Source organism: Leuresthes tenuis, unplaced genomic scaffold (genome assembly GCF_036924035.1).
Source record: "Leuresthes tenuis unplaced genomic scaffold, fLeuTen1.0.hap1 SCAF_10, whole genome shotgun sequence".
In the NCBI taxonomy this organism is placed as follows: Eukaryota; Metazoa; Chordata; class Actinopteri; order Atheriniformes; family Atherinopsidae; genus Leuresthes; species Leuresthes tenuis.
In genome coordinates, this window is record NW_027325364.1 from 26615251 (window position 1) to 26636028 (window position 20778).

A 20778-nucleotide genomic window follows, 5' to 3' on the forward strand; every position below is an offset into this window, starting at 1 on the left:
CCTTTTCTTACCCGCTTTTTACAAACCATGGTCGGACTTTCACATCTTTTAGTAGCGGAACAACTCTGCTCCCGCTATTGATTGTGTACAATCGGGTATTTTAACCTTTTCTTACCTGCTTTTTGCCAACTATGGTCGGACATTCACACCTTCTTACAGCGGAACACCTCCGCTCCCTCCTTTGATGGTGTATGTTCGGGCATTCGAACCTTTTCTTACCCACTTTTTACAAACTATGGTCAGACATTCACACCTTCTTGCAGCCGAACACTTCCGCTCTACCTTTTAGTGTTCTATGGGGTATTCACACCTTTTTTTTCACCGCATTTTATAGATTATGGTTGTAAATTCTCACCCACTCTTATCCGAAGACCTCTCCTCCTGCTTTGGTTAATATATAGTCGGGCATTCGAACCTTTTCTTACCCGCTTTTTACAAATTATGGTCGAACATTCACACCTACTTGCAGCCGAACACCTCCGCTCCCGCTTTTGATGGTGTATAGTCGGGCTTTCGAGCCTTTTCTTCCCCGGTTTTTACAAATTATGGTTGGACATTCAGACCTTGCAGCCGAAAACCTCCGCTCCACCTTTTAGTGATGTATGGTTGGCATTTGCACCTTTTCTTACCCTTTCTTACCCTACTGATTGCTTAAGATTAAGTTGTTTTTTTTCAAACTACAACATTTTTTTAATTGTTGAAACTTGATTTGAAGTGGATAAATAAGGAGGACAAACAGTTTTAAGTCAGGCTGATAGAAGGAATTAATTTTATAGCAAAATCTGTATTTCGTCATATGTCGAGAGATGCTTATTGCTGAAGAAGTTCTTTCTCATTCTACAAAGTACAATGTTGTTTATCGTTGAAACTTGATTAGACATGAATAAATATGAAGGACAAAGCAGTCTTAACTTGGTTAGAGTTAAGGAATTCGTTTTATAGGAGAATCCGAATTCGTGCATAACTCGTAAAATAGAGCTTATTTTCGGATTCCTGAAGAATGAGTCTGGTTCTTTCTCATAATACAAAGTTTGTTGTTTATTGTTGAAACTTCATCAGAAGTGAAGAAATAAATGAATGCCTATCAACAAATGTGGGATCTAAACTCTAGTGCTTCCTCTAAAATAATTTCCTTTCTCAATTCAGATATGTGTGTGTGTAAGTCACAACACCCGTGACACCAAAACGGCTTTCTTTTCTCTCTTTTCTCTACACTCTGCACTGTGAGCACACACACCAAATCAGAAAGGCTTTTTTCTCTCTTTTCTACATTATGGACTGTGGGGACACAAAACCGCTCTCTCTTTTTTTTTTTGATTGTGTGCCAGGGCGTTGTCTCACGTATTAGATTATGCTTACGATACGAATGGGTTTATCAGTCACATCAGAATCCATACATACTGATCCTCCCGTAATAAAATGGTCGGATCTTATCAAACACACTTTGTTTCTTGTGACAATCAAGTCAGCGAAACAGCGTATACACGTCAAGACACTGAATCAAGTTTGCCACAAGAACTCATAAGTTTGGCAGTATTGCTCTGCCGTCAGCAATCATACACCCATTTTATTTTCGTGAGACATGTGCAGGCACCTGTTCATCTACTGTTCTATCACTATGAATTAGTTTATCTATTATCAATAAGGATACTTCTACAACTACTATCAAAGTATGTCCAGACTTCTTATGTTGTCAGTTGCTATATATGAATAAGTGGGTAGCTACTGACAAGCATTAAGCATGTCACACAGCCCAAACATATAACATTTCAGGACACACCACACAGTTAACAACCACAGTGAAGTGTCAAAGCCCAAACATGTAACATTCAACAGGACACTTACACAACACATTCAAATCAAACAGGAGAATTGCTTGAAAGAAACGCGACACCGAATGAGCGGTCAGAACAAAGCCTCAATACGGTGTTCCCGTGGGGTTTTTGTTGCTGCCTTGTCGATTGCACAGGGGCAAGCGTTTCAACCAAGCAACGCTCACCATGGGGAAGGTGGCTATGGCAACTAGCCTGATGCCCTGCTCCCGCAGAGACGGATAATCGTACTCTGGTTTCTCTTCATAACATACAAGTCTTTCGCCTTTTACTAAAGACTTTCGTGGAGAGCAGCACTAATGAGTTGTTTCTATTTTTGGCAGGCTTTACCTTTGCGGGTGAAGCCCTTTCTGTCTGTGCAAAAGAAATCTTGTTACTGTGCAGAGTGACTTCTCTGAGTAGAGTCGCCTTACTTGTTGCGACTGTGCCGATGTTCGAAGCTGGAGTGCAAAGTTGTTGCTTGAATGGTGCTTGCTGGAGCATGCGGGAGTGCAAAGTTATACCATTTAAAAGGGCTGAAGAGTGCTCAGTGCAGCGGGTGGGCGGAGGTGCAACGTGACACTCTGGCCACCTATGGCCATAAAAAGAACACTGCTACAAGTGCGCATTGTGCCAGCAAGGGCCCTCGGACCTGAAACAGTGGACAGTTATCGCTTCTCGGCCTTTTGGCTAATATCAAGTGTAGTATCTGTTCTTATCAGTTTAATATGTCCTCTATACGAGGACTACATATTAAATGGATTTTTAAGAATAGGAGTTGAAAAAGAAGCTTGCTCCGTTCACTCCAAGCATCGACCCAGTACTGCATTGCCACTGGGAACGGTGCGCTCTTCTCTGCTCTTGTGAAAAAGCAAACAGCGGTGCAGGATGGAAGTTTCAGGGAGCCCAAGATGAAACTTTCTTTTAATCTGCTGAGAAAAGAGAGTGAATGCGAAGTAGACTTTAACACAGCTCTGGGAGCGAGCCGAGTGTGGGCTAACCGGGAGAATTGCTTGAAAGAAACGCGACACCGAATGAGTGGTCAGAACAAAGCCTCAATACGGTGTTCCCGTGGTGTTTGTGGCTGCCTTGTCTTTTGCACAGAGTAAAAGACAAGGCAGCCATCGAATAGGGCCCGATTGTTCCTACTTGGTCAGCCGAGGAGCAAGGGGGGGGAGCAAGCGTCTCAACCAAGCAAATCTCACCAAGTAGGAACAATCGGGCCCTATTCGATGGCTGCAACACCTGAAAGAGATATTGATGCGAGACCCGATCAAAAGCTTTTTCAAAGTCTAAATTTAAGATGACAAGCCGGGTGTTTCTGTCTCTCGCGTAATCAATGATGTCTCGAATCAGTACGAGGCTGTCGGTGAGTTGTCTCTCTGAGATGGCACAAGCCTGGACTGGGTGAATTACCTCCTCTAAAACAGAGGACATCCGTGTCGTTAAAACCTTGCAAAAAAGTTTACAGTCAAAGTTTAAAAGTGTGATGGGCCTCCAATTCTTTAGGTCAGTCTTATCATTTTTATCAGAAGTGAAGAAATAAATGAATGCCTATCAACAAATGTGGGATCTAAACTCTAGTGCTTCCTCTAAAATAATTTCCTTTCTCAATTTAGAAATGTGTGTGTGTAAGTCACAACACCCGTGACACCAAAACGGCTTTTTTTCTCTACACTCTGCACTATGAGCACACACACCAAATCAGAAAGGCTTTTTTCTCTCTTTTCTACATTATGGACTGTGGGGACACAAAACCGCTCTCTCTTTTTTTTTTTATCGTGTGCCAGGGCGTTGTCTCACGTATTAGATTGTGCTTAAGATACGAATGGGTTTATCAGTCACATCAGAATCCATACATACTGATCCTCCCGTAATAAAATGGTCGGATCTTATCAAACACACTTTGTTTCTTGTGACAATCAAGTCAGCGAAACAGCGTATACACGTCAAGACACTGAATCAAGTTTGCCACAAGAACTCATAAGTTTGGCAGTATTGCTCTGCCGTCAGCAATCATACATCCATTTTATTTTCATGAGACATGTGTAGGCACCTGTTCATCTACTGTTCTATCACTATGAATTAGTTTATCTATTATCAATAAGGATACTTCTACAACTACTCTATCAAAGTATGTCCGGACTTCTTACGTTGTCAGTTGCTATATATGAATAAGTGGGTAGCTACTGACAAGCATGTCACACAGACCAAACATATAACATTTCAGGACACACCACAAAGTTAACAACCACAGTGAAGCGTGTCAAAGCCCAAACATGTAACATTCAACAGGACACTTACACAACACATTCAAATCAAACAGTCAGACAACATACAAGAACATATACCCCAGCCGGCATTGCTCCCTGCCTATTTTCCTACAGCTCACTATGTGTGCGCACACCTTTATTCACAAACTCTTCAACTTATACTCTTTTACCGAAGCTGCTACAGCTCAATTGGCCGAATACCGAATAATCCTAATTCGGTGAATTTGACATCTGCCTTACATGTAACAGATTAGCGGTTTAGCAGTTTTAATTTAGTTTGAGTGAAGGAATTCATTTTATAGCAAAATCCGAAATCGTGAAGAACTCATGAAAGTAAACTTATTCTCGGATTCCTAAAACTTTAGATTTGCTATTTCTTTTACTGCAAAGTACAAAGTTGGTTTTTTTGTTTAAATCTTTCAAGACATGGTAAATATGAAGGACAAAGCAGTTTTAATATAGTTTGAGTGAAGGAATTCATTTTATTGATAAAATCCCAAGAGTCTGCTGAGAAAAGAGAGTGAATGCGAAGTAGACTTTAACACGGCTCTGGGAGCGAGCCGAGTGCGGGCTAACCGGGAGAATTGCTAGAAAGAAACGCGACACCGAATGAGCGGTCAGAACAAAGCCTCAATACGGTTTTCCCGTGGTGTTTTTGTTGCTGCCTTGTCTTTTGCACAGAGTAAAAGACAAGGCAGCCATCGAATAGGGCCCGATTGTTCCTACTTGGTCAGCCGAGGAGCGGGGGGGGGGGGGAGCAAGCGTCTCAACCAAGCAAAGCTCACCATGGGGAAGGTGGCTATGCCAACTAGCCTGATGCCCTGCTAATCGTACTCTGGTTTCTCTTCATAACGTACAAGTCTTTCGACTTTTACTAAAGACTTCTGTGGAGAGCAGCACTAATGAGTTGTTTCTATTTTTGGCAGGCTTTACCTTTGCGGGTGAAGCCCTTTCTGTCTGTGCAAAAGAAATCTTGTTACTGTGCAGAGTGACTTCTCTGAGTAGAGTCGCCTTACTTGTTGCGACTGTGCCGATGTTCGAAGCTGGAGTGCAAAGTTGTTGCTTGAATGGTGCTTGCTGGAGCGTGCGGGAGTGCAAAGTTATACCATTTAAAAGGGCTGAAGAGTGCTCAGTGCAGCAGGTGGGCGGAGGTGCAAAGTGACACTCTGGCCACCTATGGCCATAAAAAGAACAGGGGTGTTAGCGGACAAGTGCGCATTGTGCCAGGAAGGGCCCTCGGACGTGAACCAGTGGACAGTTGTCGCTTCTCGGCCTTTTGGCTAAGATCAAGTGTAGTATCTGTTCTTATCAGTTTAATATCTGATATGTCCTCTATACGAGGACTACATATTAAATGGATTTTTTGCAATAGGAGTTGAAAAAGTAGCTTGCTCCGTTCACTCCAAGCATTGACCCCGTACTGCAGTGAGAAAATTAATTCCTTCTATCAGCCTGACTTAAAACTGTTTGTCCTCCTTATTTATCCACTTCAAATCAAGTTTCAACAATTAAAAAAATGTTGTAGTTTGAGAAAAAACAACTTAATCTTAAGCAATCAGTAGGGTAAGAAAGGGTAAGAAAAGGTGCAAATGCCAACCATACATCACTAAAAGGTGGAGCGGAGGTTTTCGGCTGCAAGGTCTGAATGTCCAACCATAATTTGTAAAAACCGGGGAAGAAAAGGCTCGAAAGCCCGACTATACACCATCAAAAGCGGGAGCGGAGGTGTTCGGCTGCAAGTAGGTCTGAATGTCCATCAATAATTGCTAGAAAACATGGAAGAGAATTTTCAAATATCAAACCGCACATGATCATAAGCGGGAGAGGAGGTGTTAAAATGCAAAAAGGTGTGAATGTCCACCCATAATTACTGCAAAATGGGTAAGAAAAGGTACGAATGCCCAACAATACATCATCAAAAGCAGGAGTGGATGTGTTCGGCTACAAGAAGGTTTTAATGTCCGACCATAGATGGTAAAAAGCGGGTAAGAAAAGGTTCGAATGCCCGAACATACACCATCAAAAGAGGGAGCGGAGGTGTTCCACTGTAAGAAGGTGTGAATGTCCAACCATAGTTGGTAAAAAGCGAGTAAGAAAAGGTGAAAATACCCGACTGTACACAATCAATAGCGGGAGCGGAGTTGTTCGGCTACTAAAAGGTGTGAAAGTCCGACCCTGGTTTGTAAAAAGCGGGTAAGAAAAGGTGCGAATGTCCGACAATGTATGATCAAAAGAGAGAGCGGAGGTTTTCGGATACAAGAAGGTTTGAATGTCCCACCATAGTTTGTAAAAAGCGGGTAAGAAAAGGTTCGAATGTCCGACTATACACCATCAAAAGCGGGAGCAGAGGTGTTCCGCTGTAAGACGGTGTGAATGTCCGACCATAGTTGGTAAAAAGCGGGTAAGAAAAGGTTAAAATACCCGACTGTACACAATCAATAGCGGGAGCGGAGTTGTTCGGCTACAAGAAGGTGTGAAAGTCCGACCATGGTTTGTAAAAAGCGGGTAAGAAAAGGTGCGAATGTCCGACAATGTATGATCAAAAGAGAGAGCGGAGGTTTTCGGATACAAGAAGGTTTGAATGTCCCACCATAGTTTGTAAAAAGCGGGTAAGAAAAGGTTCGAATGCCCGACTATACACCATCAAAAGCGGGAGCAGAGGTGTTCCATTGTAAGACGGTGTGAATGTCCGACCATAGTTGGTAAAAAGCGGGTAAGAAAAGGTTAAAATACCCGACTGTACACAATCAATAGCGGGAGTGGAGTTGTTCGGCTACAAGAAGGTGTGAAAGTCCGACCATGGTTTGTAAAAACCGGGAAGAAAAGGCTCGAAAGCCCGACTATACACCATCAAAAAGAAGGTTTGAATGTCCATCAATAATTGCTTTAAAACAAGAAAGTAAATTTTCGAATATCAAACCGCACATGATCATAAGCGGGAGAGGAGGTGTTCGGCTGCAAGAAGGTGTGAATGTCCACCCATAATTCATGAAAAATGCGTAAAAAAAAAGGTGCGAATGCCTAACAATACATTATCAAAAGCAGGTGTGAATGTCAGATCATAATTTGTAAAAAGCTGATGAGAAAGGGTGAGAATGCCCGACTATACACCATCAAATACGGGAGCGGAGGTGTTCGGCTCTGAGTAGGTGCGAATGTCCGACCATAATTGCTGAAGAATGTGTTAGAAAAGGTAAGAATGCTGGACCATACATCATCAAAAGCGGGAGAGGTGGTGTTCGGCTGCAAAAAGGTGTGACTGTTCGACTAAAGTTTGTAAAAAGTGGGTAAGACAAGGTGCGAATGCCTGACAATGTATGATCAAAAGCGGGAGCGGAGGTGTTCAGCTGCAAGAAGGTCTACATGTCCATCAATAATTGCTAGAAAACATGAAAGAAACTTTTCGAAAGTCAAACCGCACATGATCATAAGTGGGATAGGAGGTGTTCAGCTGCAAGGTGTGAATGTCCACCAATAATTCCTGAAAAATGGGCAAAAAAAAGGTGTGAATGCCCAACCATACATCATCAAAAGCAGGAGTGGAAGTGTTCGGCTACAAGAAGGTGTGAACGTCCAACCAAAATATGTAAAAAGAAGTTAGGAAAAGGTTCGAATATCCAACCAAACATAATCAAAAGCGGGAGCAGAGCTGTTCGACTGCAATAGGTGTGAATGTCAGATCATAATTTGCAAAAAGCTGATGAGAAAGGGTGAGAATGCCCGACTATACATCATCAAATGCGGGAGTGGAGTTGTTCGGCTGTGAGTAGGTGTGAATCTCTGACCATAATTGCTGAAAAATGTGTTAGAAAAGGTAAAAATGCCGGTCCATACATCATCAAAAGCGAGAGAGGTTGTGTTCGACTGCAAGTAGGTGTGAATGTCCAGCCATAATTACTCACAAACGGGTAAGAAAAGGTAGTAGCCAGACCATATATGATCAAAACAGGGAGCGGAGGTGGTTCAGCTGCAAGAAGGTTTGAATGTCAAACTAAAGTTCAAATATATTAACAAAAGCGGGAAGAGAGGTCTTCGGATGAGAGTGGTTGAAAATTTCCAACCATAATGTATAAAATGCGGTGAAAAAAAAGGTGTGATAGAACACTAAAAGGTGGAGCGGAAGTGTTCGGCTGCAAGAAGGTGTGAATGTCCGACTATATTTGGTGAAAAGCAGGTGAAGCAAGGTCTGAATGCCCAACCTTACATCATCAAAAGCAAGATCAGAGTTGTTTGGCTGCAAGAAGGCCATAGTTTGCCAAAAGCGGGTAAGGTGCGAATGTCCGACTAAATATCAACAAAATTTGGGGCGGAGGTCTTCGGATGCAAGTGGGTGTGAATATCCCACCATACAAGTATGGTGGAGAGGAAGCTGTGAATAGCCGACCATAGTTTGGAAAAAGCGGATAATAAAAGGTTTGAATGCCCGAACATACACCATCAAAAGAGGGAGCGGAGGTGTTCCGCTGTACGAAGGTGTGAATGTCCGACCATACTTGGTAAAAAGCGGGTAAGAAAAGGTTAAAATACCCGACTGTACACAATCAATAGCGGGAGCGGATGTGTTCGGCTACAAGAAGATGTGAAAGTCCGACCATGGTTTATAAAAAGCGGGTAAGAAAAGGTGCGAATGTCCGACAATGTATGATCAAAAGAGAGAGCGGAGGTTTTCGGATACAAGAAGGTTTGAATGTCCCACCATAGTTTGTAAAAAGCGGGTAAGAAAAGGTTCGAATGCCCGACTATACACCATCAAAAGCGGGAGCAGAGGTGTTCCGCTGTAAGACGGTGTGAATGTCCGACCATAGTTGGTAAAAAGCGGGTAAGAAAAGGTTAAAATACCCGACTGTACACAATCAATAGCGGGAGTGCAGTTGTTCGGCTACAAGAAGGTGTGAAAGTCCGACCATGGTTTGTAAAAACTGGGAAGAAAAGGCTCGAAAGCCCGACTATACACCATCAAAAAGAAGGTTTGAATGTCCATCAATAATTGCTTTAAAACAAGAAAGTAAATTTTCGAATATCAAACCGCACATGATCATAAGCGGGAGAGGAGGTGTTCGGCTGCAAGAAGGTGTGAATGTCCACCCATAATTCATGAAAAATGCGTAAAAAAAAAGGTGCGAATGCCTAACAATACATTATCAAAAGCAGGTGTGAATGTCAGATCATAATTTGTAAAAAGCTGATGAGAAAGGGTGAGAATGCCCGACTATACACCATCAAATGCGGGAGCGGAGGTGTTCGGCTCTGAGTAGGTGTGAATGTCCGACCATAATTGCTGAAGAATGTGTTAGAAAAGGTAAGAATGCTGGACCATACATCATCAAAAGCGGGAGAGGTGGTGTTCGGCTGCAAAAAGGTGTGACTGTTCGACTAAAGTTTGTAAAAAGTGGGTAAGACAAGGTGCGAATGCCTGACAATGTATGATCAAAAGCGGGAGCGGAGGTGTTCAGCTGCAAGAAGGTCTACATGTCCATCAATAATTGCTAGAAAACATGAAAGAAACTTTTCGAAAATCAAACCGCACATGATCATAAGTGGGATAGGAGGTGTTCAGCTGCAAGGTGTGAATGTCCACCCATAATTCCTGAAAAATGGGCAAAAAAAAGGTGTGAATGACCAACCATACATCATCAAAAGCAGGAGTGGAAGTGTTCGGCTACAAGAAGGTGTGAACGTCCAACCAAAAAATGTAAAAAGAAGTTAAGAAAAGGTTCGAATATCCAACCAAACATAATCAAAAGCGGGAGCAGAGCTGTTCGACTGCAAGTAGGTGTGAATGTCAGATCATAATTTGCAAAAAGCTGATGAGAAAGGGTGAGAATGCCCGACTAAACATCATCAAATGCGGGAGTGGAGTTGTTCGGCTGTGAGTAGGTGTGAATCTCCGACCATAATTGCTGAAAAATGTGTTAGAAAAGGTAAAAATGCCGGTCCATACATCATCAAAAGCGAGAGAGGTTGTGTTCGACTGCAAGTAGGTGTGAATGTCCAGCCATAATTACTCACAAACGGGTAAGAAAAGGTAGTAGCCAGACCATATATGATCAAAACAGGGAGCGGAGGTGGTTCAGCTGCAAGAAGGTTTGAATGTCAAACTAAAGTTCAAATATATTAACAAAAGCGGGAGGAGAGGTCTTCGGATGAGAGTGGTTGAAAATTTCCAACCATAATGTATAAAATGCGGTGAAAAAAAAGGTGTGATAGAACACTAAAAGGTGGAGCGGAAGTGTTCGGCTGCCAGAAGGTGTGAATGTCCGACTATATTTGGTGAAAAGCAGGTGAAGCAAGGTCTGAATGCCCAACCTTACATCATCAAAAGCAAGATCAGAGTTGTTTGGCTGCAAGAAGGCCATAGTTTGCCAAAAGCGGGTAAGGTGCGAATGTCCGACTAAATATCAACAAAATTTGGGGCGGAGGTCTTCGGATGCAAGTGGGTGTGAATATCCCACCATAAAAGTATGGTGGAGAGGAAGCTGTGAATAGCCGACCATAGTTTGGAAAAAGCGGGTAAGAAAAGGTTTGAATGCCCAAATATACATCATCAAAAACGGAAGCGGAGGTGTTCGGATGCAAGAAGGTGTGAACGTCCGACCAAAGTTTGTAAAAAGCAGTTAAAAGCGAGAAAAAGCTTTTCGTGAGTTCTGCATGATTTGGGATTTTGCTTATAAAATGCATTACTTCACTCAAACTATGTTAAAACTGATTTGTCCTTCATATTTACCATGTCTAGAAAGATTTAAACAAAAAAACAACGTTGTACTTTGCAGTAAAAGAAAGAGCAAATCTAAAGTTTCAGGAATCCGAGTATAAGCCTGCTTTCATGAGTTCTGCACGATTTTGGATTTTGCTATAAAATGAATTGCTTTGCTCAAACCAAGTTAAAACTGCTTTGTCCTTCCATATTCATCAATGTCTAGATCGACTTCAACAAAGAAAAACATTGGACTTTGCAGTAGAAGAAGTTTAAATCCATCTACACATTGATAAATATGAAGGACAAAGCAGTTCCCACTTGCCCATAAGAAAATAAGCTTATTCTCGGATTCCTGATCCTTCAGTGTTGCTCTTTCTTCTACTGCAAAATACAATGTTGTTCTTTGTTGAAGTCGATCTAGACATTGATAAGTATGAATGAAAAAGCAGTTTTAACTTGGTTTGAGTGAATGAATTCATTCTATACATAAAATCCGAAATCGTGCAGAACTCATGAAAATAAGCTTATTCTCGGATTCCTAAAACTTTTGATTGGCTCTTTCTTTTACTGCAAAGTACAACGTTGTTTTTTTGTTTAAATCTATCTAGACATTGATAAATACCAGCCGAAACTCTACTGCCGCTTTTGATAATTTATGGTTGGGCATTCTTACCTTTTCTTACCCGCTTTTTACAAATTATGATCTTACATTCACACCTACTTGCAGTCGAACACCTTCTCATCCACTTATGATCATGTGCGGTTGGGCTTTCGCACCTTTTCTTACCCATTTTTCAGTAATTATGGGTGGACATTCAGACCTTCTTGCAGCCGAAAACCTCCTCTCCTCTTTTGATCATACATTGTCGGGCATTCACACCTTGTCTTACCCGCTTTTTACAAACTTTAGTCGGACATTCAAACCTTCTTGCAGCTGAACCACCTCCGCTCCCTGTTTTGATCATATATGGTCTGGCAATAGTACCTTTTCTTACCCGTTTGTGAGTAATTATAGCTGGACATTCACACCTACTTGCAGCCGAACACAACCTCTCCCGCTTTTGATGATATATGGTCCGGCATTCTTACCTTTTCTAACACATTTTTCAGCAATTATGGTCGGACATTCACACCTACTCCCAGACGAACACCTCCGCTCCCACATTTGATAGTGTATAGTCGGGCATTCTCACCCTTTCTCAACAGCTTTTTGCAAATTATGATCTGATATTCACACCTGTTTCCAGTCGAACAGCTCTGCTCCCGCTTTTGATTATGTTTGGTTGGATATTCGAACATTTTCTTAACTGCTTTTTACAAACTTTGGTCGGACGTTCACACCGTCTTGCAGCCGAACACCTCCGCTTCCGCTTTTGATGGTATATAGTCGGGCATTCGAGCCTTTTCTTACCCGCCTATTACTTACTATGGTTGGACATTCAAACCTTCTTGTAGCCGAACACCTCCGCTTCCGCTTTTGATGGTATATATTCGGGTATTCGAACCTTCTCTTACCCGCTTTTTACAAACCATGGTTGGACATTCATACCTTCTTGTAGCTGAACAACTCCACTCCTGCTTTTGATGATTTATGGTTGGACATTCGCATCTTTTCCTACCCATTTTTCAGTAATTATGGGTGGATATTCACACCTTCTTGCAGCTGAACACCTCCTCTCCCGCTAATGATCATGTAAGGTTTGATATTCGAAAATTTTCTTTCATGTTTTAAAGCAATTATTAATGGACATTCACACCTACTTGCAGCCGATCACCACCTCTCCCGCTTTTGATGATGTATGGACCGGCATTCTTATCTTTTCTAACACATTTTTCAGCAATTATGGTTGGAGAATCACACCTACTCACAGCCGAACAACTCCGCTACCGCATTTGATGGTGTATGGTCGGGATTTCTCACCCTTTCTCATCAGCTTTTTGCAAATTATTCTCTGACATTCACACCTACTTGCAGTCGAACAGCTCTGCTCCCGCTTTTGATTATGTTTGGTTAGATATTCGAACCCTTTCTTAACTGCTTTTTCACAAACTTTTGTCGGACGTTCACACCTTCTTGCAGCCGAACACCTACGCTTCCGGTTTTGATAGTGTATATTCGGGCATACGAACCTTTTCTTACCCGCTTTTTACAAACCATGGTCGGACTTTCACACCTTCTCTTAGCTGAACAACTCCGCTCCCTCTTTTGATTGTGTACAGTCGGGTATTTTAACCTTTTCTTACCCGCTTTTTACCAACTATGATCGGACATTCACACCGTCTTACAGCGGAAAACCTCCGCTACCTCTTTTGATGGTGTATGTTCGGGCATTCGAACCTTTTCTTACCCGCTTTTTAAAACCAGGGTCGGACTTTCACACCTTTTAGTAGCCGAACAACTCCGCTCCCGCTATTGATTGTGTACAGTCGGGTATTTTAACCTTTTCTTACCCGCTTTTTACCAACTATGGTCGGACATTCACACCTTCTTACAGCGGAACACCTCCGCTCCCTCTTTTGATGGTGTATGTTTGGGCATTCGAACCTTTTCTTACCCGCTTTTTACAAACTATGGTCGGACATTCAAACCTTCTTGTAGCCGAACACATCCACTCGTGCATTTGATGATGTATGGTTGGGAATTCGCACCTTTTCTTACCCATTTTTCAGTAATTATGGGTGGACATTCACACCTTCTTGCAGCTGAACACCTCCTCTCCCGCTTATTATCATGTGCGGTTTGATATTCGAAAATTCTCTTTCATGTTTTCTAGCAATTATTGATGGACATTCAGACCTTGCAGCTGAACACCTCCGCTCCAGCTTTTGATGGTGTATAGTCGGGCTTTCGAGCCTTTTCTTCCCCGGTTTTTACAAATTATGGTTGGACATTCAGACCTTCTTTCAGCTGAAAACCTCCGCTCCCTCTTTTGATCATACATTGTCGGGCATTCGCACCTTTTCTTACCCGCTTTTTACAAACTTTAGTCGGACATTAACACCTTCTTGCAGCTTAACCACCTCCGCTCCCTGTTTTGATCATGTATGGTCTGGCAATACTACCTTTTCTTACCCATTTGTGAGTAATTATGGCTGGACATTCACACCTACTTGCAGCCGAACACCACCTCTCCCGCTTTTGATGATGTATGGACCGGCATTCTTACCTTTTCTAACACATTTTTCAGCAATTATGGTTGGAGATTCACACCTACTCACAGCCGAACACCTCCGCTCCCGCATTTGATGGTGTATATTCGGGCATACGAACCTGTTCTTACCCGCTTTTTACAAACCATGGTCGGACTTTCACACCTTCTTGTAGCTGAACAACTCCGCTCCCTCTTTTGATTGTGTACAGTCGGGCATACAAACCTGTTCTTACCCGCTTTTTACAAACTATGGTCGGACATTCAAACCTTCTTGTAGCCGAACACATCCACTCCTGCTTTTGATGATGTATGGTTGGGCATTCACACCTTTTCTTACCAATTTTTCAGTAATTATGGGTGGATATTCACACCTTCTTGCAGCCAAACACCTCCGCTCCCTGTTTTGATCATGTATGTTTTGACATTCGCACCTTTTCTCACCTGCTTTTTACTATTGTCGTTCAATCACAGCTTCCTCTCCACCATACTTGTATGGTAGGAAATTCTCACCCACTCTCATCCGAAGACCTCTCCTCCCGCTTTTGTTAATATTTAGTCGGGCATTCGAACCTTTTCTTACCCACTTTTTACAAATTATGGTCGAACATTCACACCTACTTGCAGCTGAATACTTCCGCTCCACCTTTTAGTGATGTATGGTTGGCATTTGCACCTTTTGTTACCCTCTTTTTATACTGATTGCTGAAGATTAAGTTGTTCTTTCTCAAACTACAATTTTTTTTTAATTGTTGAAACTTGATTTGAAGTGGATAAATAAGGAGGACAAACAGTTTTAAGTCACGCTGATAGAAGAAATTTATTTTATAGCAAAATCTGTATTTCGTCATATGTCGAGAGATGCTTATTGCTGAAGAAGTTCTTTCTCATTCTACAAAGTACAACGTTGTTTATCGTTGAAACTTGATTAGACATGAATAAATATGAAGGACAAAGCAGTCTTAACTTGGTTTGAGTTAATTAATTCGTTTTATAGGAGAATCCGAATTCGTGCTTATTTTCGGATTCCTGAAGAATGAGTCTGGTTCTTTCTCATAATACAAAGTTTGTTGTTTATTGTTGAAACTTCATCAGAAGTGAAGAAATAAATGAATGCCTATCAACAAATGTGGGATCTAAACTCTACTGCTTCCTCTAAAATAATTTCTTTTCTCAATTCAGAAATGTGTGTGTGTAAGTCACAACACCCGTGACACCAAAACGGCTTTCTTTTCTCTCTTTTCTCTACACTCTGCACTATGAGCACACACACCAAATCAGAAAGGCTTTTTTCTCTCTTTTCTACATTATGGACTGTGGGGACACAAAACCGCTCTCTCTTTTTTTTTTTGATTGTGTGCCAGGGCGTTGTCTCACGTATTAGATTATGCTTAAGATACGAATGGGTTTATCAGTCACATCAGAATCCATACATACTGATCCTCCCGTAATAAAATGGTCGGATCTTATCAAACACACTTTGTTTCTTGTGACAATCAAGTCAGCGAAACAGCGTATACACGTCAAGACACTGAATCAAGTTTGCCACAAGAACTCATAAGTTTGGCAGTATTGCTCTGCCGTCAGCAATCATACACCCATTTTATTTTCGTGAGACGTGCAGGCACCTGTTCATCTACTGTTCTATCACTATGAATTAGTTTATCTATTATCAATAAGGATACTTCTACAACTACTATCAAAGTATGTCCAGACTTCTTATGTTGTCAGTTGCTATATATGAATAAGTGGGTAGCTACTGACAAGCATTAAGCATGTCACACAGCCCAAACATATAACATTTCAGGACACACCACACAGTTAACAACCACAGTGAAGTGTCAAAGCCCAAACATTCAACAGGACACTTACACAACACATTCAAATCAAACAGTCAGACAACATACAAGAACATATACCCAAGCCGGCATTGCTCCCTGCCTATTTTCCTACAGCTCACTATGTGTGCGCACACCTTTATTCACAAACTCTTCAACTTATACTCTTTTACCGAAGCTGCTACAGCTCGATTGGCCGAATACCCTTAGATCCTATTTTGGTGAATTTGACATCTGCCTTACATGTAACAGATTAGCGGTTTAGCAGTTTTAATTTAATTTGAGTGAAGGAATTCATTTTATAGCAAAATCCGAAATCGTGAAGCACTCATGAAAGTAAGCTTATTCTCGGATTCCTGAAACTTTAGATTTGCTCTTTCTTTTACTGCAAAGTACAACGTTGTTTTTTTGTTTAAATGTTGTGCGATGTTCGAAGCTGGAGTGCAAAGTTGTTGCTTGAATGGTGCATGCGGGAGTGCAAAGTTACACCATTTAAAAGGGCTGAAGAGTGCTCAGTGCAGCGGGTGGGCGGAGGTGCAACGTGACACTCTGGCCACCTATGGCCATAAAAAGAACACTGCTACAAGTGCGCATTGTGCCAGCAAGGGCCCTCGGACCTGAAACAGTGGACAGTTATCGCTTCTCGGCCTTTTGGCTAAGATCAAGTGTAGTATCTGTTCTTATCAGTTTAATATGTCCTCTATACGAGGACAACATATTAAATGGATTTTTAAGAATAGGAGTTGAAAAAGAAGCTTGCTCCGTTCACTCCAAGCCTCGACCCGGTACTGCAGTGCCGCTGGGAACGGTGCGCTCTCCTCTGCTCTTGTGAAAAAGCAAACAGCGGTGCAGGATGGAAGTTTCAGGGAGCCCAAGATGAAACTTTCTTTTAATCTGCTGAGAAAAGAGAGTGAATGCGAAGTGGACTTTAACACGGCTCTGGGAGCGAGCCGAGTGCGGGCTAACCGGGAGAATTGCTTGAAAGAAACGCGACACCGAATGAGTGGTCAGAACAAAGCCTCAATACGGTGTTCCCGTGGTGTTTGTTTCTACTTGGTCAGCCGAGGAGCAGGGGGGGGGGGGGCAAGCGTCTCAACCAAGCAAAGCTCACCAAGTAGGAACAATCGGGCCCTTTTCGATGGCTGCAACACCTGAAAGAGATATTGATGCGAGACCCGATCAAATGCTTTTTCAAAGTCTAAATTTAAGATGACAAGCCGGGTGTTTCTGTCTCTAGCGTAATCAATGATGTCTCGAATCAGTACGACGCTGTCGGTGAGTTGTCTCCCTGAGATGGCACAAGCTTGGTCTGGGTGAATTACCTCCTCTAAAACAGAGGACATCCATGTCGCTAAAACCCTGCTAAAAAGTTTACAGTCAAAGTTTAAAAGTGTGATGGGCCTCCAATTCTTTAGGTCAGTCTTTTTTTTATAAAGTAGAGTCACTATTCCCACTCTAAAACTGTCAGGCAGTCGGTCGAGTTTTTCAAAATCTTTAAAAACATCTAAAATGTCTGATGATAAAAGGTCCCAATAGGTCAGATAGAATTCTGCAGGAAGCCCGTCTAAACCCGGAGCTCGACTTCTCTTAAAACCTGTTAGGCATTTTTTTAACTCTAAAGCAGTAAAATTCTGTGTCAAGTGTGCATTCTCTTTTACGGTTTTGTCAACGAATTTTAAGATTTCTGCCGATGTTTCCAAGTGCACTGGTTTCTCTTTGTACATGTTACTATAAAAGGTATGTACAGTTTCAATCATCTCTTGTGTGGATTTTGTTAAAAACCCATCTTCTCTTTTTAGATTTTGAATACACTCCTTTTTATTTATAACTTTCTTTCTTTTTCACCTTCCTCAATTTCCTGCTCCCTGCTTCTTACAAAAATTCCTTTACTCTTTATTTCTGCTAAAACTGACATTTCCTTTTTGACATCTTTGATTTCTTCTTTAAAGTCTATGCCACACTGATTTAGTTTAAAGTAGCGCTGTAAGCGTTTATGTAGTCCCATCATACATCTATTCTCTTTCCTTTTTTTACGTTTACCTTGCTGTTTAAAAAAAGTCTGGGTCGTTTCCTTCACCATTTCCCACCATTGTGCATGTGTTTCGTAGAGGTCTTGAAGGGTCTGCCACTCTTTATAACATTCCCTGTACTGACTGACTATGATTTCATCCTCCAACAGGGAACAGTTGAGTTTCCACAGACCACTTCCTACCGTCACACCAGAAGGGGGTGAAAGGGTGCAGGAGAGCATAAGGTGGTCTGAAAAGAAAACAGGGGTTAATCTAACATCAGTGGGTGGGCAATCTCTAGTAAAGAAATAATCAATGCGAGAGGCTCTGGTGCCATCATGACTAAACCAGGTGAAGCCCTCCTCTCTGGGATGCATGGTTTTAAAACAGTCAGTAAGCTTAAAATCCCTGCATATGCCCTGAAGTAAAATCGAAGTCTTATCCACTTTAAAATCTACCCCTGCCCTTTTTCTATCTTTCCTGCTCAAGATACAGTTAAAATCCCCTCCTACAACTAAAGGTACTTGCCCTAGCATGTAAAGCTGTATATCTTCTAAAAGGTCATACCTTTCATTTTTTCCATTGAAACCATAAATATTTAAGAGGTTAAAGTCTTGCCCCATAAAATTCAAGTGTGCTAAAAGTGCCCATCCGTCTCTCACCATTGTGCTACCTTTCACCAGAACATGCGGATTTTTAATTAGAATGGCCACACCATCATTTTTATTTTGATTTGAGCCACTCCATATCGATAAATGGGGCCACATTTCCTCCCATTGTCTATGGTTTTTTAAAAAAGGTAGTCCACATTCTTGTATTAAAAACACATCTGATTTTATGGAGTCTAAGAAGGATAAAATACTCTGGGCTCTTGTCTTTGATTTCACACTTCTCACATTTAGTGTTGAGAAGGTGAGAACCATTAAAAGCATAAAGGAAAGTAGGTATGTCATTTTCGTTTTTCTAAGTTATCAAAACAAATTACACACAGGTTATTTCTTGGGAAACTAGCTCTTCCTTCATTTCTTTAGGTGAAAAGTGAGTAGGGTGATCTATATTTCCTTTTCGGACTCTCGGTGTTGGCCTCTGACGCAATGTTGCATTTAACTTTGAGTCCCTGGGGGTTGATTGCAGAGCTGAAGTTAAAAAGGAGACCTCATTTGGTGAGTCGGAGGGGAAGACTCTAGGTTCTTCCACTGAAGAACTGTCTGAAAGGGACCTAACTCTTCCCCTCTTCTCTGATACCACTGGGGAATTAGAGGCTCAGATGCCGTCCTCTTCGGCTGTTGACCTTCGGGGAGGTGAGTATCTTCACTAGACTCACCTGTCTGCTCTTCCTCCTCATTTAGCGTAGCTCCACCCTCTGCCTGTGAATTCTCACAGACTTCAACACTGAGTGGTGAGGCCTCTACAGGCCCCTCCCCTTTTTGCTCCTCACTTCCAATCCAAGCTTTTGGCGGGAAGTTTGAATTTATTGGGTCAACCTCTTCACTTTGTTCACCAACTGCCACCTTTGGTCCTTCTCTTTGTTGGCTTGACTGTGGCTTTACCGTCTTTAATTTGTTGGCAAAAGATTTAGGGCAATCTCTGAAGAGGTGATTTAATTCTCCACAGAGATTACATTTCCTGCCATTTGGACACTCTCCAAAAGTTTGCCCAATTTCTCTGCTCTTCCCACATAACACCTTGGTACAAGCCTCAACCAGGTGCCCATGCTCACCACACTTGCGGCAGAACTTGGGCTGCCCCTGGTAGTGGATGTAACCTCGGTTTTCAAGGTGGCCAGAGTGTCGCCCACCGGCTGCACTGAGCACTCTTCAGCCCTTTTAAATGGTATAACTTTGCACTCCCGCACGCTCCAGCAAGCACCATTCAAGCAACAACTTTGCACTCCAGCTTCGAACATCGGCACAGTCGCAACAAGTAAGGCGACTCTACTCAGAGAAGTCACTCTGCACAGTAAGAAGATTTCTTTTGCACAGACAGAAAGGGCTTTACCCGCAAAGGTAAAGCCTGCCAAAAATAGAAACAACTCATTAGTGCTGCTCTCCACAGAAATCTTTAGTAAAAGGCGAAAGACTTGTACGTTATGAAGAGAAACCAGAGTACGATTATCCGTCACTGCGGGAGCAGGGCAACAGACTAGTTGGCATAGCCACCTTCCCCATGGTGAGCTTTGCTTGGTTGAGACGCTTGCTCCTTTTGTTACCCTCTTTTTATACTGATTGCTGAAGATTAAGTTGTACTTTCTCAAACTACAACATCTTTTTATTTGTTGAAACTTGATTTGAAGTGGATAAATAAGGAGGACAAATAGTTTTAAGTCAGGCTGATAGAAGGAATTAATTTTCTAGCAAAATCTGTACTTCGTCATATGTCGAGAGATGCTTATTGCTGAAGAAGTTCTTTCTCATTCTACAAAGTACAACGTTGTTTATCGTTGAAACTTGATTAGACATGAATAAATATGAAGGACAAGGCAGTCTTAACTTGGTTTGAGTTAATTAATTCGTTTTATAGGAGAATCCGAATTCGTGCTTATTTTCGGATTCCTGAAGAATGAGTCTGGTTCTTTCTCATAATACAAAGTTTGTTGTTTATTGTTGAAACTTCATCAGAAGTGAAGAAATATATGAATGCCTATCAACAAATGTGGGATCTAAACTCTACTGCTTCCTCTAAAATAATTTCTTTTCTCAATTCAGAAATGTGTGTGTGTAAGTCACAACACCCGTGACACAAAAACGGCTTTCTTTTCTCTCTTTTCTCTACACTCTGCACTATGAGCACACACACCGAATCAGAAAGGCTTTTTTCTCTCTTTTCTACATTATGGACTGTGGGGACACAAAACCGCTCTCTCTTTTTTTTTTTGATTGTGTGCCAGGGCGTTGTCTCACGTATTAGATTATGCTTAAGATACGAATGGGTTTATCAGTCACATCAGAATCCATACATACTGATCCTCCCGTAATAAAATGGTCGGATCTTATCAAACACA

At 41.8% G+C, this 20778-nt stretch overlaps 6 non-coding genes across 6 annotated transcripts; 5 read left to right on the forward strand and 1 right to left on the reverse strand.

Annotated features, from left to right (window-relative positions):
* The first annotated feature begins 2059 nt into the window (after positions 1–2059).
* LOC140317337 (U5 spliceosomal RNA) lies at positions 2060–2173 on the forward strand. Its single transcript, XR_011917660.1, has one exon. It is a non-coding gene; the product is annotated as a U5 spliceosomal RNA (small nuclear RNA).
* A 308-nt stretch (positions 2174–2481) lies between these two features.
* On the forward strand, positions 2482–2665 carry LOC140317131 (U2 spliceosomal RNA). The gene has a single exon (XR_011917475.1). It is a non-coding gene; the product is annotated as a U2 spliceosomal RNA (small nuclear RNA).
* Positions 2666–4914: 2249 nt separating this feature from the next.
* Positions 4915–5028, forward strand: LOC140317416 (U5 spliceosomal RNA). The gene has a single exon (XR_011917732.1). It is a non-coding gene; the product is annotated as a U5 spliceosomal RNA (small nuclear RNA).
* A 316-nt stretch (positions 5029–5344) lies between these two features.
* On the forward strand, positions 5345–5532 carry LOC140317108 (U2 spliceosomal RNA). The gene has a single exon (XR_011917454.1). It is a non-coding gene; the product is annotated as a U2 spliceosomal RNA (small nuclear RNA).
* A 10871-nt stretch (positions 5533–16403) lies between these two features.
* Positions 16404–16587, forward strand: LOC140317118 (U2 spliceosomal RNA). Its single transcript, XR_011917463.1, has one exon. It is a non-coding gene; the product is annotated as a U2 spliceosomal RNA (small nuclear RNA).
* A 3184-nt stretch (positions 16588–19771) lies between these two features.
* Positions 19772–19886, reverse strand: LOC140317289 (U5 spliceosomal RNA). The gene has a single exon (XR_011917616.1). It is a non-coding gene; the product is annotated as a U5 spliceosomal RNA (small nuclear RNA).
* Between the last annotated feature and the right edge of the window lie 892 nt (positions 19887–20778).